Genomic DNA, 17,950 nt, shown 5'->3' with positions numbered 1-17,950 from the left:
TGGTAGTTGCAACCAAAGTTTGGTAGTTTCGCCAAACGGCAATTCTTACACGGATCACTTCTACCGTTCCACAAGCGTTCGCGTGATCGATATAAATCTACATCGATCTTATCAATGGTCTAATGCAATTTTTCTGTTTTGCGATCGTTCGTCAACTAAACTCGCGATGGTTACACGATCAACGACCATTGAAACGATCAGATCGTTCAACCAAAGACAGTCGTTCAATTAACAAGTTTACATTACGGCATGGTCGTCCGACGTTTTGTTGTTCAATTTTTTTTTGTTAATGTTGCCTAACATGAACGGCAGTTAAATCGACGCATCGCTGTCCAATGTTCGGAAAAATTCGTTCCCGGAGCGTTTCTTCCGCAGGTATATGTGCTTAGGATTTTTTGAGCGTACGCGCTTTTCCACGGACACGAGACAGCGAACGAAAGTCTGTTCGGGACGATCAATTAACCGTTCGGCCATTAGTAGCCGGCTCGCAGCAAACGAACGAACGAGAAGGCTAACGAACCCGATGGCTACACGTTCCGGCCATTATCCGTTCCGTCGAAGCTTTCTTCGTATAAAACGATTCTCGCGCGAGCGCGACGAGAGGTATCGTTATTCCTGATCGTCGAACGAAATTACCGTACGCCACGATACATCGCGGTTTCTTTTCACTTTCCTATTACGAGCGTTCTTTCGTTAACGTTTCGCACCGGGTCTCGAACGGAGACGCGCGTTAGCACGATACTTTCCCGGACAAATCGGCGGCGTTCGCTTCTCGGTTCCCCGCGGCGACTTTTTCACAACGATCGGACCAATACACCATGGAAACGCGGCTGTCTAAACGAACGCTTTAACACTAAACCTACCACGGCCACAATGACCGGTCTTCTATTTCACAGTGATCGAAATTATAGAAACGTTTTCATAGAAAATTACTGAATTCTGACTTCTTCATGTAACCTCTTAAGGGCCCGGGATAGTCACGTGACTTTTTCATTAATAATTTCCATTCACAGACTTAAGATCCGTCTTAGTCTTGATCCGACGGGTCTTCAGTCTGTGACTGAACTTGTCACATTTTTTGCTCTGTATTATCGATCTTATGAATTCTGACTCGCCAGAAACGTGCTTCAAGGTTTTCGCTTTATTTCGCAGAGAATCAAGACAAAATTTAGCTAAATTTGTAGCTGGAGATATTTTCTAGCGCGCGCTGTTCTCGATTTCATCCAGAAAACTCATCCGATGGCATAAAAATGCTTGGATTCCACGGCATGCACATCGTCAATTTTTGGCCTACTTCTAACGCGTATGTTACCAAATATCTGCATAATCTCGGCAACTCCTGACCAGCGTGTACTAGATTGAACCTTCCTCTTCCGATTGAGCCCTTTACCAGCGACAAAACATTCTTATATAAGGACGAAAACTTGAAGTACGTGAAACCATTTTTGACGGTAATGTAGTCACTCTACCTTACCGATAGACCTTCAAAAGACCTTGAAGACAACAACAAACAGAAAATTCTCTATATTATCATTAGATCTTTATGCAAAATAAAATTTGTATGCATCAATTACAAGATACAGGAGCTAAGTAAACATTTATTTCATTAATAATAGTAGTACGTTAATATTACACTTTTTTAAATTGCGCCTACTCATTTTTGTCATAAATGCACAAAATCCGCGGTCTGATTGTCATATTCACTTCCTTGAACTTATTTCGTGCGTATTTCTCTCTAAGTTATGCTTACGATATACAGGGGGAATCCGGGAATATTTATCATACTTTCTTTTTACCCAACTACGAAAGATCTATCAACGTTCCCCATAAAACACGTATGTAAAACCGTGGTAGAGAAATAGTGTTAAAGTTCAAGACAAAAACGTGCAATTACCGTTGCACCGATCCAATATCATTTTTCAGATTAACACTAAACCTACCGACATTTCATGTGTACCTAATCCTACCATGAGCGGTCAAATGTCCGCCTCAAAAAAAAATGTATCTTAACCCTTGGCAACCCTTATTGAGATTGTCTGCAATTAATGCTTGGACAAGGAAATTTGTTCTACAGTTTTCCATAAATGAATTTTCATAGTTTCAATAATTGTAAAATATAAAATCGGTCGTTTTGACCGTGGTAGGTTTAGCGTTAACCCTTATCACTCGAATGGCGACTCTAAGGCGCCACTAAAAATTGCTACACTATTATTTAACCCTTTGCACTCGACGCTATTTTCATTATAAAACGAGAATTTTCTTCCGTTTTAGAATATTTTCGTTTTATACATACGAAACTGATCCGATTTCCACATGTAATATGTAAATGTTTAGTAATCTGTTAAATACAAATTTTGTAATGTAGCAAATACATTGTAATATTCTTTGTAATTTCTTTGAAATAATGCCACAACAATTTCTAGTGGTGCTTCAGAGTCACCACTCGAGTGCAAAGGGTTACTATAGAAAGACATGCTATGAAATTTTTTCGGAAAGTAAAGAATAAAGAAAGTTGTATGTGTATTAGTAGGAAAAGCGATGCAGCAACGTTGTGTACGAGAAATTCTAAACGAAATTTCAAAAACGGTCATTTGACCGCGCGTGGCAGGGTTCAGCGTTAAGTTCGAGAAAAATGAAAACAATTTTGATTAAAGTCTCAAAGGCGGTCATGTGACCGCTCTGGTAGGTTCAGCGTTAATTTGTACCGGACGTCTGGTCCCGATGCACTCGTCTCGGCGTTGTTGCAGCGTCGGGATCGCAGACAGGACGAGCCGTGGACGCTCGTGCATCGAGCCGAGGACACGTCGTCGCGCGAAGGGCGGAAGGACGAGAGGGAGGAAGGAGCGGCCGCATTTAATTGCACGGGGAAGGTGCATCCTGTGCAGTGCATACGGGTTAGAGCTGCGCGGGGCAACCAGAGTGCACCGTGCATCGTTCCGCGCGGCTCTTCGTGCCCGCTCGTGCCCGCTCGTGCTTTCTCGTGGCCACTTGTGTGCCCGACCAGCTCCGGAGCCGGGAGCCGAGCCCCGAGCGTCGCGCGGCTCGCGAGCCATCCTCAGTCTGCTGGCGGCCGTCGCGCGCGTAGCATCGTCCCGACGACCTCTTCGCGTCACCAAGTGTTTAGCCGATCTCTCATCTCAAAAAGGATCATATCCGGATCGGGTCACCATGCTCCTCGATCCTCGTGTTTGATCCCGATCTGCCCACTCGATTCTCCTCTGCATCAGTTTGCGGACTGCGGCTCGTTCATCGCTCGCGAACCTCTGTGAGTACCCTAATTTCTTTACGTGTATCGTGTCTCTTTGTGTATTCTCTCTCTTTCTCTCTCTCTCTCTTTCTCGCTCTCTCTCTCTCTCTCTCTGTCTACGTGTCCGCGCGCGTGTTGGTACCGGTATAACATTGTGATCTCGGGAGCGATTCGAAACGCGCATCCGCCCGCATCGCGGAGAAAGCTGTCCTGTCACACACACGGGACAACTGTACGAGTACGCCGAATCGTGACGCAAGCAGAGCCAATCGAATAGCCTACGCGCCGTCCCGCAACTGGTATCACGAACACGAGCTGGATTTCGCGGACGTTTCGCGCACACGGAACCGCGAAGTAGCTCTCGACCTCCACCGACCGTTTCTGCTACGGACATTCAGCCTCCGTTCGCCGCAGATCTCCGTCGAACTGCTGCGTGCCGCGCCAAGGAAAAGGAAACGTACGCTCCGTCCCCGGTCTCCGATTTGGACTCGTCAGTGACCCCGCTGCGCACGTTGTAGCGTTCATATTTTCGGCTCTTCTTTACAGAAAAATCGTTGCGATTGTTTCACCATCTCTCTGTGTCCATGGTCCATGACCTCTTCACCCGCAGATAGCATTTTTCCGTGGATAATTTGAATTTTCTTTGCGGAGAATTTATATCTAAATTTACAAGTTTTGCCACCCTGGGCCTGTAGCTACAGTGACCCCGGTCCTCCGAGGGTTAATGGTCAATAGCAACTTCGATAGTTAACCAACGAGAGTCACCCCCCCAGTAACGACGTCTAATAATTTCGGATTACGGGACCCGTCAATTATTCAACAAATTTTTTTTTTTCGAGTATGTACATGTTAGCAAGAAACTAAAATCTTGAGAAAATCGCAACTGGCCCGGTAGAGGTCATTCTTTATGGCTGTTTTGCATACCGAATTTGTCGCGATTTTTCTCGGGCTGGGCAGTTCTGTTTTCATTTCATTGACAATGATCGAATAGACGATTGATACAGGTTTCGAGAATTTCTCGAGTATCGTACCGATTTCAAAGAAGCCAATTACCCGTTTGTGTCCAAGGTGCTACGGTCGAAGTAAACACTGCGATAAGAGTCGAAACAATCGAGCCGCCTCTCGATTCATTTACGACCTCGCTTATCTCGCGCGGTCGAGATACAAATTGAATTTTTTGCCACGTTCGTTTCTCGGCAAAAGTAGACTAAACTTTCAATGACCTTTTTTTACAATGAAACTTTCAGCTATACTTGTGATATTTTCCTGATTGAAATGAGACCACACGACATACTTCGGCGTGTGTGTTCGTTTGATCCACGGTATGGTGGAGCCTCGATTATCCGAACCAACGACGTCATTGAACTCCTGAATGTCCGCATATGAACAGTTCAATCTACAGTCGAATAAAAAAAATTTCGAGAAAATTTCAAAAATATATTCGGTATTTTATACCCATACTAGGGACACCCTGTTTTCGATACATGTATGTGGAGATCAAAGGGTTCTAGTTATTTAACCCTACGTCTGGCTTAGGTTAGTTTAGGCGATTTTTTCTACCGTTCTAGGCATTCAAAAAATCTACAAAAATTCCGGAATACGTATCTAAGTCCCTATTTTAATATACAATCGTTTGGACGGTTGAACCTAAATAAATATCGAAAGAAAAATATTTAAAGAATGAGATGGAGTGATTCATGGAAATACATTAAATAATCCATCTAATACGTAATCTAGAAGCTATAAATGCAAAGTTTTAACTGAAAATAACCTCGGCACATTAGGCAACTTTCCTTTTAGTTTCCGGCCCGGCCCAGCCCGCTCTAATTGCCGGTGCTTTGTGTCCCGTTGTCGGAAGAAATTTGGAAAGTTCCCGTTGTTCCGTTCGCTCGTTCGATCGTCCGGGGTGCATGGTCCCAGACGAGGGCAGACACCTGTGCGCATCCCCCGTCCTCTTTGCGAATTATTTCGAGCATTCGGCAGGTCCGCCCCCGCACGCGCGTACCCGAAGACTTCCGGCCCGATGGGTTCCGTGTTTTCGCGCGCAGTTTCCGCCAACAAAGGCATCAAAGCGTTCGTTAACGGTGCGCGTGTCGCATAATTCAAAAGAGACCGGGGTCTAGTCCATTATACGACCGCTGCCACCCTCGAGAACCACTTTCCTCGGCTTTCACGAACGGAAAACAACCGACTCGCATCGATCCGGCGACGACGGGTTCGCCTACTTTTCGCGACAGTTTCTTACCGCTCATTTTCGTCGTCGTCCTCGGCAGATACGCGTCTCGCGACAGTCCAAAAGAACAATCGTCTTTCGTTTTTAACGCATTCATTGCCAACGTCGGCAACTAGTCGAAAATTTACGAATTTCTACAAATTAATTAAACAAATTTTTCAACCGTTCTCACGTAAAGGGTACGAGACGTTTCATCGAATTAATGGTCACGCATGGAGGTCACGTCGAGCACTGTACAGTGAATTCTCGATATATGTCAGCAATATGGGTCTTGGTGACGTTTATTCTTTGATCTGCGCCGAACATAGAAGAGGACAGCGATGCTCGCCGCCGAGGACTGTAAATACATTCGTCCTATGCTTTATTAGTCGAAGTCATAGCGGCAAATGCTGTCGACGTCATCTTAGTTTTCACCATTTTTTTTTATGGGACTTTCACCGACATATTCGTGGCATTTTTCCGACGAAAATAATACCAAATATGACATAATTCCGATAACCGGTATTATGTTACACTGCTCGGCGACCGAGTTCTCCCGAGGCGGTAGTGGGGATAATTCCGCGACATTTGTCATCCAGGCGTCGGCGACATATATCGCGAATTCACCGTAGTTCGGCAACGCTGTAGCTATTCGAGAAAATCTGAAATGGGAAATATTAAGGAGAATTGTGAGAAAATTGGAAGATTAAGATTAGTCGAATGAGCAATATTTCACAGTTCTGGAGAAAAGCTTCGGTGTCCGCGTTTCAAGGAATGCCACGGCTAGAGGATCGGTGAAGTAAGCCACGGGAACGGAAATTCGCGAAGATTCGCGGTCCGTTGATTGCATTTGGGTGCATCGAGTGCAGCCGCGCGATAGGAATTGCACCTGTGCGTTCGGTCTGTTCTTTCGTGTGGCAGTTGCCTATTGCCGGCAGCGCGAATCGAGGAACAACGAGCGAAGGAAAGAGAAACGCGGAATGGAATCGCGAATGGCACGCACGGAAATTGGATTAGTGTGTCAGGTGAACGCGGGACCCGTACGAGAGACACGCTCGCGATCACTATCGCAATCGGATCCGCGAATTTTCGAGCGAAATTTTCCTTCCTTTCGAAACGATCGACGTGTTCAACCTGGTGAGACTCCGATCTACGTTGGTTTCGTTGGTCAAACGGATTTCTTAACGCCTCGCGGTTTCCATTTGCAAAATTTTCGAGGCAAAAAAGTATGCTCGCCCGTTGCATACACTGAAAAAATTTTGTCGAGAACACCGCGTGTCGAAAGTAGAAGATTCTAGTTTTAGAATGAGACCAGAACGAATGGAGCTACAGCATTTCGAATGCGGGCCATTTTTGAAAATTTAGTTGTTCTTCAATTTTGTGTGTACTCAGATTTCTTGGAATAACTACATATCGCACGCAAAAATTGTTTACATCGATTCCAGGAAACCACGTAGAAATTCCCTCCTTTCTCGCGCGAGTCTAAATTCCTCGAAAAAATGTCACCTTTCGACAACAAATTGGAAAATTCGGACAAACTTGTGGGCAGTATTAAAATCTACGGTTTGTTTAATAGTACTTTACAATAGCGCACAACTTGTAAATTTTACACTCCATTTTCTTTCACTTTTGTCCACTGCTCGGAAACAGGTAAATTTTTGCAAGAACTTTCTTCCTTTTTTTTTTAATCTCCACGTGTCCGACGCTTTTGCTAATCGTGAACCCGAGCGTTCAGGCGAGTTTTCAACGTTGATCTGCTCGGGAACGAGCCTCGTCGGCAGACGCGTTTCCACGTGGCTGCAACGGAGCACCGTTCACGTGGATTTTCTGACGCGATAAGATAGACACAACGAGCGCGCCGATGCCGATAACGCGAAAGGCGTAAAAATAAATGGAAACGCGTGAGCGTGACTGTGTGCACAAGTGTTCTCCTTTAAGTCGTTCGTCAAACAAGAAAAACGTCGTCGCTCCACCGAGAACTTATGATAGTGCGATCTCCGCTCGTCGATAGTGGCCTTAGATTACGCTAAAATTACTTCGAGATTGAACTGGTTGATTCTCCCGAATTGGTGAATTGGAAACCAACCTTAAAGTACGCTCTGTTTTATGGAAATATTTATTTTGAGAGAATTATTTAATTTAATTGACGTCCATTAACACGGCAAAGTATTAGAGCATTTTTTGAGGAAGCGGATCAAGAAAAATTAGAGTTGGCGGCTTTGGTAACGTCTTCTAACGGGGGTGCTTTACACCCCTAAGGAAATCACCCCAAGATTTTACCCTGTAGATTTTACCTTGTAGATCTTACCCTGTAGATCGTTGGCTTTTTACCATCGTTTATCGCCTCAACGTTTTCAAGCTGATATCTGCGATGGCGTCGTGGACGATAGTTTGTGTAACGCTTTATCCGCCCCGCCCTTTGTGAACATAGTAACGCCTCGATAGTGTGAAAAAAACGTGCTCGATATTTGTGAAAAATTTATCGCCACTACCGCGAGGTATACTCCTCGAGAAGCTCGGTCGTTGAAAAATGTAACACGATACAGGATTGTATGTATCTCTGGAACTAATACAGTGACAACATTTCCTGGTTGATTGTTATATTTGTCAAACTTTTACCAGTACATTCGTCACATTTTTCCGATTAAAATGAGTCCAAACACGACACTGTTCGGATCACGTTTGCCTGTTTAATTTGCGATACGACAAAATCTCGACTATCCAAAATCTCGTGTTCGGATAATAGAGGTTCCACTTTACGGTGAATTGAACAAGCACATATGCTCCGAATTGTATCGTGTTTGGACTCATGTGAATCGGAAAAATGTCACGAATATATTGGTATAAGTTTCACGAAGAAATCAAAAAATAATAATCTAAAAAATGACCTAAATGACAAATGTGCTAACAAAGGCGGATTAATACGAGCCTGTTGAGACTCAATTATCTCAACTAATCGGTGGAACAAGTCTGGTCAGATGATATTGGAGAACAGTTAGGAACGTGGAGTGTCAGGGAGGATGTTTCACCGGATAAAAGAGAGCGATTTTCGTTTGTTCTGTCACGGCCACCTGCTAGATCGAGTTACGTCCGGGGATAGCAAAATCGCGGCGCACCGATTTCTCTGTTGGTAACTTTCAGTGTCGTGGGTGAACGGGATCGACGAGTTTCGGTTGCTCGTAACAGCCGGCGGATATCCGGAAAATTGCACGGTCACTGCACCCGCGAAATCCTAGATCCTCGATTTCTCCGACCGCGAAAATCGAGCGCGTTTCCTCGTTCCACGTGTCGGACGACGAATTCGAGACACGCAGCCTGGGCTGCAAACTTCGTGAAAAATAAAAATGTATTTATTCTTCCAATTATTTCATCCGGACGAAAATGATTATTTTATTAACAGCCTTTTTAAACGTCCACAGTTTCGTTTTCACTTGTCCGTTTTTGTCGTGAATTGACGAAATCCGCTGTTAATACCAGCAGTCGACGCGATGCTAAACGATTAATAATTAATAGTAAGTAATATTTAAATAGTACGTAAACAGTATTTAATAAATAATTTATTAAATATTTTACCTTATGAAAATAACAGGACTTATTCAAATTTTGTGCGCCCTTCATTATAATATACGGTAAACTAATTGTTTTAACATTAGAAAAAAAAGTCAAATCGTTTATTCCAACTTGGAAAAAGTTATTAGATTCTAAAGGGTGTCCACTTAATTTCGTCTCTGATTATTCATTTTGTTCTAGAATTGAAGAAAAGAAAGAAAATGTTTTCCAAAGAAAATTGTCCAATTTCCAAAAAATCCTCGTCCGCAAGGGTTTCAGAAATTCGGTTTACCATTTTCTGGGAATAGTATCATGGGCCCAGGTTGTCGGGGCTCCGGTGGGCCGGTACAGAGAATTTTCGAGGCGGAGTAGGCGCAAGAAGAGGCCCACGAAGGGCCTGAGGGCCTCAGGTCCCAAGTCGCTCGGTTCATCGACCGTTCGTCCGGTCTGTTCTACCGTGTTCACCTTTCTCTCGAGAGGCGCACTCGGATGGGACCGTTTTCCGTTTTGCGACTCGTGCAACGAAGAAAGTGCAAGGTTCGCGATGCTGGGCTCTCTGTCACGGAAATGGAAAGTCGATCTTGCTCGTTCTCGGAAGTTTGGCCGGCTGGCAGCGCGCCAGGTGAACTCGGTCAAGGAAAAGTCACTGGGCCAGAGCAGCCTGCGGTCTGTCAACAGGATTTTTCCCTCCTCTTCCTTCGCCTAATCCTCGAACCGCGAGACCTTGAGATTCGGCCCCCTTCGAACGCCAGGCTCTCTGCCAACCCTTGCAAGGAACGTCAGCAATTTGACGAAGCTTTGCACGCTTTTATAGTTCAGCCAAATATATTTGACATGAATTTTTTTTTATTAGTGGGAAATCCGATTTTCGGAAATTACCCTGCCCACAAATTGTGGCGCCATCTACGACTTCATTCAAATTTCGCTTTCACCATTATTACTCCCTATGAAAATCCAAATAATTTTCGAATGTGTCTTGTTTTTTAATTTTTGCTAGGTTTCGAGTTATCGAGCTTGAAAGATTTTCCATCCCCCGGCTTCGAGGGTTAATTTCACCTCCGAAAACTGTTTTTTATCCAAACCGTGGCGCCACTATTCCCCATGAAAACCCAAATAATTGTTATTAATTTTCGAGTTATCGAGCTTGAGGGATTTTCCAACCCCCGGCTTCGTGGGGTAATTTCACCCCCGAAATCTGTCTTTTATCAGCGGAAAAATAGGATTTTGGAAATTACTCCCCCAATCGTGGCGCCACCTATGATTTTATTCAAACTTTGCGTCCGCCATATTATTCCTTACGAAAATCCAAATAATTTTTATAGGTATCTTTCTTTTCCATCTCTGCTAATTTTCGATTTATCGAGCTTGAAAGATTTTTCAACCTCCGCCTTTGAGGGGTGTTTTCACCCCCAAATACTCTTTTCTTTATCCAAATTGTGGGCGCCACCTATGATTTTACAACTTATGAATTTTATAAAATCCAAATAATTTTCCTATCTTTTATTACGATCTAATTTTCGCGTTACCAAGCCTGAAAGATTTTCCAACCCCCACCTTGAGATTCTCGAAAGCTGTTTTTCCGCGTATAAAAAAATGCGTAAATCATGTACTAGTCCCATGAAATTGTCGCTTTCCGTCGACATAACAGAGGCTCTCTTGTTTTAGTTGTGGCGAGCTAGCTAATCGATTGTCGATCACGCGGCAGTTTGTCGAACAATGTCGGCGGCTGTTTTTCGCGCGTTTTGCGGCGTCGCTGAAATTATCGGTAATAGTTCTCGGTTACAGGTTTCCGTTATCGGAAAGCGATCACCATGTTGCGCATCGAGTTTCGCATAGTTTGACCGCTGAAATAATGATCAAGTGGGGCTCGGGCAGAAGTGTTTGTCCGACGTAAATGAATCATCGACGGGTTCCACAATTCTGCGGAATTTTATCGGGTGAAAGACTCGTTTGAATTAATTGAATAACAATATCGGAGAAATATGTGTTACCGGAATAATTACGCCGGATAAAAGCGTAACGATTTGCACCGATACGCGCAGTATGTGTGCGAGGTGCGGTGAATTTTCATGATTTTTCGTTCGCACACTTTCTGCACTCTTACGGAAACAAACGAGGAAAATCCGAGTTGAACCCGACCGTAAGATTTTTCCGGTTCGAGGTGGCCGGGGCCCTGCGTTTGGTCGGAGGGAGAGGGAAAGGGATAAAACAAAGGGTGACGCGTGCACGTATTTTCCAGTCGGAAGGAACTCGAAGGAGGTCGGCAGAAACGAGATCCGTGTGAACGCGTCTTTCCCAGCGCGCGTATCTTCGCGTCTCCTCGAGGCTTCTTCTTCGCGTTTCCTTCGTTTTTTCTTCTTCTTACACAACGGGCTGGCGTCACGCTCGCGGGAGAATAATCGTCCACCTAAAGCCGGAGCTTATTCTCGAAGGACTCTCCGCGCGAACACGCACACGCTCGGAGATTAATCGGCGCGGAATTAAACCGGTTTCGCGACGATGCCTCCTGCACCGACGCGGAGCGGCGTCTCGAGAGAAATGAAACGAGCATCGCCGATTTTCGAAGCTGATCCTGAACGGTGCTCTCTCTCTCTTGAGGTGTCGTCCAGCTTCGTTTCGAGAAACAACAACGAGGAATTATTTCCTTCTTCTCCCCCCACCCCGCTTCTCCTCGTCTCCTGCAAAAACTGGTCTACTCCCACTCGCAATCTCCGCTCCACATTCTTATCCCCAAGCGACAGGTGAAATCAGGGTTCCCTGGATGCTCGTGAATCACTATAGACCGCACACTCGTTCCGTTTCCCCGTCGAACGGGTCCGATCGATGAAAACGACCAGCCGCCGATCGCTTCGATTCCCGTTGCGTCGGAAATCACCGGGCAGACTCCTCGAACCGAGCAGATCGAATTATCTCACTCTGGGAATCGTCCCTCCAATCGGTTCCACTGTCAGCTCTGCTTTCAATCGTCCTCCCCCACGTTTGTTAAATCGATAGCTGTTTTTAAAACTCGAAGCTGCCTTCATCGTCGCATTCGTGACGTTTTCCTGATTAAAACGAGCCCAAACACGACACCATTCGGATCGGCATTTACCCGTGTAATTCGCGATACAGTGGAACCTCGATTATCCGAACTCATCGGTGGAACCGAGTGTAGACCACTCTGACGTGTATCAAACTAGTACAGTGAATGTTCGATATATATCAACAACACGGGTCCTGCCAGCGTCCTGTATCGTCCAGGAGTGGGGATAATCTCGCGACGTTTATCATCAAGTCCTTGGCGACATATATAGAGAAATCACTGTAAACATGCTCCGAAGTATGTCATGTTTGGACTCGTTTTAATCGGAAAAGCCTCGCGAACACGCCGGTGAAAGTTTCACAAGAAAATAATAAATTATCCATTCAATTATTTGTTAAAGATTCTAGTTCGAGATTCTCTTTCCACAAAGAGTCCCACAATTTCCGTGATTACGCGAATATTCGGATGAAATTTTTTCTAAAAATGTTCTCAAGGAACTCAATTATCGAAACGAACAACACAGAAAAATCGATGCTCAACATGTATCGAGATATTATCTTTGTGGATCGTTTGTCGCCGAGAAGAGACCACTTTGCTAGATCGTCCATTGTCTCTGCGAAATAATGGGGGACACCAGCATTTAGCAAGATTTCCTCGAAGCTTCTTCGCTTAGCAGGTGGCCCCGAAGGGTTTGCGTTCCCCCAGCCTCGGGGATCGGGCGGACAATGACGGTGTGTGCCTTGTTTTCCAGTGGCTCGTTTCTTTTCCGTGTCGTTGGAAACGAGTGGTCGCGAAGCTCCTCGACAACCTCGCGAATAAAAAAAGGCAGAAGAAGAAGACACGCGAGAAGAAGCTGGAAGCACTGTGAAAAAGCGGATACAACGAAGCCTCGCCTCCTCGTTGCCGGGCCGAGTGTCAGGTGTCAAGACCCTGAAACCTCCTTCGAAGCGGGAAGACTATTCGAGAAGACGGGCCGGAACAAGGTCGATTTTGCAATTTGTGGGTCAGCCGGTTTCGATAACCGCCGCTCAAAGCGTTTCCCGACCGCTGTGTTTGCCACTCCGTTGTTAGCATTCGCTTCTCGAAGGGCTACACTGCCCTTCAACATCCCCAAATTTTGAACATTCGTCGCAGGTCTGGTCTTCTCGTCAATAGTCATCTTAATGAAAATAATATAATAGTCGGAAAATCATCTAACTCACAGTCCTGTCATAGTACAAATCCGCAGTACATCGTTTACTTACCATAAATATTTTGTTGTTAATTATTTTCCTACGAGGCTCTTATCAACGTATTCGTCACACTTTCCCGATTAAAACGAGACCAAACACGACGCAATTCGGAGCAGATTTGCCCCGGCAAATCACGATTGAAGTAGCACCTCGATTATCCGAACGAATCGGCACTAGTGTTCGGATAATCGAGGCTTCACTGTATCGTGGATTACTCGGGCAACTGTGCTCCGAACTGTGTCATGTTTGGACTCATTTTAATCAGGAAAATGTCACGGATATGTTGGTACAAGTTTCATCGAATTTGAACATGTCAACAAAATTGTTGTTATGTTGTTTTTATGGTTTGCATTTCTGTAGTGATTTTTCCGGGAGCAGCCGGTCCACTGGGTTTAATATTTTGCAGATATGATGATGCCCGTTAGTCCGTCCGATTAAAGCCCGGGCAGAGGGGGAGAACGCACTCGCTCTGTCGGTTTGTCGAGCTGATTTAAAGTCGCGTCTCCTGCAGCATCCGCGGGAACTGCAACGGACGGTCAACCGTGGCGATCCTGGTGCACCGGCTAATGAATCATTAGTGGTCCTGTTACTCCGTTAATGCCTCTTAGCCCCGGCGAGTCTGTTCCATATCCGGTTGGATCGAGGCAGAGCCGAGGGCAGACGAAACTTGCGCGCGCCCGCGCGAATCCATGGGATCGGTCTGTAGCAGTCCTGTTTCTCAACTTCTGCATCCTCCCTTGCTCTCGATCGACCGGCTCGTCAATATTTCTGCCCGGGAGCGATCACTTACAGCCGAGGATCGAGCACGAGATCTTCGACAGTTCGATTCCGTAACTCCGTCGTCAGTTTCTGGATCGGTTCGTGACCAAACAATTTTCTTACTTTCCGAAACGTCCACTGGCACATCCGTGACATTTTTCCGATTAAAACGAGTCCAAACACGACACACTTTGGATCGCATTTGCTCGTTCAATTCGCGAAACAATGGAACCGCGGTTATCCTAACGCGAGAGTTCGGATAATAGAGGTTCCGCTAAAAGTGCTCCGAATTACATCGTGTTTGGACTCATTTTAACGAGAAAACTGTGACGAGTACGCTGGTGAACGTTTCATGCTAGGATCATTAAGAACGACTGACGAAATGACTGTCGCGTGAATTAATAGGAACTAATGGATCTCGGGACTTTTGTATGTCAGTTTAGGAGCGGTGCTCGTACCACGGCGGTTCTAGCGTTAACGAGGAGCGCGCGCAGCAAAAACTCGGTGTCTCGCTGCTGGAAATGCATCCCAATCGAGAGTAATTTATGTGTACGAGCCCGCAATTGCTTTCAGCTGTCACGTTTATTGCTCCTTCGCTCCGTGTCATCGCGGGTCGAGCCGTGCTCGCTCTAGTTCCCGTTGGATTTTTAAGAACCGTTACCGAAATCGTTCGCGCACAATCTCGTCGTAGACCGGTAGATTATCCGCGTGCGACCGTTCCCGGTCGGGTTTGCGCAATCCTGACCGAGTTTTTGAAAAATTGCAGTGTCACGAACCTGGGATCATTGTAATACCGGCCGACGGCACACTTTTCGCTCGAGGTGCAGGGAAACCGTGGCGGAGAATCGCAGACGAATTTCCTGGAGAACAGGAAACACCGTTGGAAATCTTCAATACTGCCATTGGTCTCAAATTTTTTATTTTATAACTATAAAGATACTCTCATGAGAGTTGATTCCATAGATTTCTTTGTTGAAGCATACGGGTCAAAGCAGCACAAACTCAAAAATAAATTTAATCTTGCCATTTTTATAAGACAATAGATACCGGATAGCGTTAAATTTCTGACTTGGCAAGTTTTCGCAACGAACGGGGGAGACTGCGAAATTCCGATTTCGCGAAAGTAGAGAATTCGGTGTTCGAATCGAGCACAGACTTGAAGATTTCTTTGCGCCACGAAGTTGCAGCAATATTTTCTCTGTTACGATCGAGCGTTCCTATAATTTTGTGGGCTAACGTATCTAAAAGAGTTAGGCTTCTTTTGAGATGTGGCACAGTCATTAGCGCGTGCGCTCACGCGCTGAAAATCGAATTAACTCGATGCGTGTTCTTATTTAAAATCGTAGTGCGGCGCACGACGACTTCCTAACTGTTTTCTGCGACAATATTTGCTTTCACATTTCGCAAAAGGACTTACCGAACTCGGGAGAACAATTGTTAAGCTAATAGTTTAAAATTGTTAAGTTAACCGTTGTCTCCCAAGGACTCCGAGCCGGCTGAAATTGATTTTCGCGAAAATTCTGCTCGTTGCAACGCGAGCATTTGGCAAAAGTCTGAGCGATCCGACGTGGCACGGTTCGCATGCGAATGCGCGACATTCCGGTCACGTATAGTTCGTGCTCGAGCGTGCGTTATCGTCCTCGAAAAATAATATAACGCTCGTGCTTCTTGAGGCCAGCCGGCGATACGATATTGTCTGTGTTTTCGCGACTGTTCAACGAGCCTCGCACACCTCTGCGAATACGCGAATCATGGCGGTCCACGAAACGAACGCGTGCTGCGACAATGAATCCCGATTAACGGAGACCGTGAACGAAGCGGATACGAGCAAGGTTACGAGCCTAATCGCCCGTGTTCTTTTCGGATCAAGATCCAGCTCCAAAAAATCGCTGAAATCCCTCCGAATTTATGCTCACTGTTGCACTCACCGAGAAACATCCTGGGCTTTGCACAGGGGATTATCTATTGCATAAATAATGCACTCACCAAATGGCCTCTGTCATGCTCTTTGTTTAGTCGAATTAGCGTTCTTGTGCCAGATCGGTGTGCTGTGTCTTCTGCGTTCTAATGTAAGCGATATTGACGGAATTTATTACTCCCCTAATTTTTAACGGAACACCTTGAGAAAATTTGTGCCATTACTGCGAACATGTGAGCATGTTCATTAAAAATTTTAGATTGGTAGGTCAGATCGTTTTCCCAAAATTAATTCCCAAAGGTGACCGTAAAAGAGGAACCTTTGGTGTCTAATGTACAAGACATGCACAGAAGCCAATTAATTACTCCCCTAATATTTAACGGAACACCTTGAGAAAATTTGTGCTATTGTCATGAACATGCCTACATATACATATAAAATTTCAGCTTGCCAGGTCAGACCGTTTTCCCAAAATTAATTCCCAAACGCGGCCTTAAAACAGAAATCTTTTGTGCTCTAATGCACAAAGCATGGACAGAAGCCAATTAATAACTCCTGTAATATTTGACGGAACATCTTGAGAAAAGTTGTGCTATTACTGCGAACATGTGTGCACATACGTGTAAAATTTTGAATTGGTAGTCCAGACCGTTTTCCCAAAATTAATTCCGAAATTCGCTGTTCGTACGAATCGAGTTTTACGTCTGTTCTTTTACGGAGATCTAACGCAGCATGATGATAGGGTTTAGGTTCATCTTCGAGGCGTTGGTAGAAGCTTTTCGGGAGCAGAGGAAGAAGGTTCGCGAGGCGAGTTCGCCGCGATGGAGTCTCGGAACAGGTTGTAGCCGAGGAGGGGAACCCGACGACGAGGCGGGTCGAGTCGAGTCGAGTACAGTCTCGAGACGTTTGAACCTCGCTGCCGAGGCTGTTGCAGCATGACGTCACCGTTCCCTATACCCACGAGGTTATCGTTCAGAGTTGGCCTCGCGAGACCCCAACCCGTTCGTTCAGCTCCGGACGAACCTACTCGGTCCCTTCGCGTAATACGCTCAACTTCGTCGATGTAATACCTTCCCCGAACACTTTGGTGTTTTAAGTGCCCATTTCAGAATTAATTTTGGGAAAACGGTTCGACCGATCAATCTAAAATTTTGCATGCCTGTGCGCACGTGTTCGTAGTGACATCACAATTTTTCTTAAAACGTTCTATCAAAGTTTATAGCAGTTATTAATTAGCTTCTACCAATGCCTGCTGCAGGGAAGGTACATCGATTAGTTTTGAAAGCGTATTTCGGAATTAATTTTTGGAAAACGGTTCGACCGATCAATCTAAAATTTTGCATGCCTGTGCGCGCATGCTCGCAGTGATATCACAAATTTTCTTAAAACGTTCCATCAAAGTTTATAGCAGTTATTAATTAGCTTCCACCAATGCCTGCTGCAGGGAAGGTACATCGATTAGTTTTAAAAGCGTATTTCGGAATTAATTTTTGGAAAACATGTACATATGTTCGTAATAGTGGCATAAATTTTCATAAAGCATTGTATTAAAAAATGCGGAAGTTATTAACAATTGTGCAAGTATGCTAATTTGTTATAATAACTCCCACAATTTTTCATAAACCGCCTTCGAAAAATTTGTGCTGGTACTTCAAACATTGATAAACAATTGTGCAAAATTCCAACTTGGTAGGTTCGCCTGCTTTCATAAAAGAAATTGTAAAATACCCCTTATTTTCTGAAGTGGCTCAGTCAGGAAAGAAGCCGATTTTGGGAAATTTCTTTCTCAGGAACTACAGGGCATAATTGAAAAAATGAGTCGGCATTCGAAACGGCATATCTTCGACAACACTTCGGAAATTTTCCGTTGAAAAATACTCGTCGATCTCGGAAGTCTCGGATGCCGTCATCGAGAAAAACTCGCGTATGCACAGACCGCGTCTCGTTCACGGCCGTGGGTACTGATCGTTCGTGGAAAATCTCGGTTACGCAACGCTCCGAAATTTTCCGA

The 17,950-nt window shown here is 45.0% G+C and overlaps 1 protein-coding gene across 2 annotated transcripts in view; it reads left to right on the top strand.

Annotated features, from left to right (window-relative positions):
• Positions 1–2,895: 2,895 nt before the first annotated feature.
• Mesr3 (misexpression suppressor of ras 3) overlaps positions 2,896–17,950 on the top strand; it is a 30,199-nt gene continuing 15,144 nt past the window's right edge. The window contains exon 1 of one of the 2 annotated variants that reach the window (XM_076798709.1): positions 2,896–3,265. The gene's annotated coding sequence lies outside the window, so the exon portion shown is untranslated. Of the gene's footprint in view, positions 3,266–14,907; positions 14,927–17,950 lie in introns of those variants that run through there. The other variant, XM_076798710.1, reaches the window with a different exon arrangement.

Source organism: Halictus rubicundus, chromosome 13 (genome assembly GCF_050948215.1).
Source record: "Halictus rubicundus isolate RS-2024b chromosome 13, iyHalRubi1_principal, whole genome shotgun sequence".
NCBI classification, from domain to species: domain Eukaryota; kingdom Metazoa; phylum Arthropoda; class Insecta; order Hymenoptera; family Halictidae; genus Halictus; species Halictus rubicundus.
This window is presented reverse-complemented; position numbering and strand designations above follow the sequence as displayed.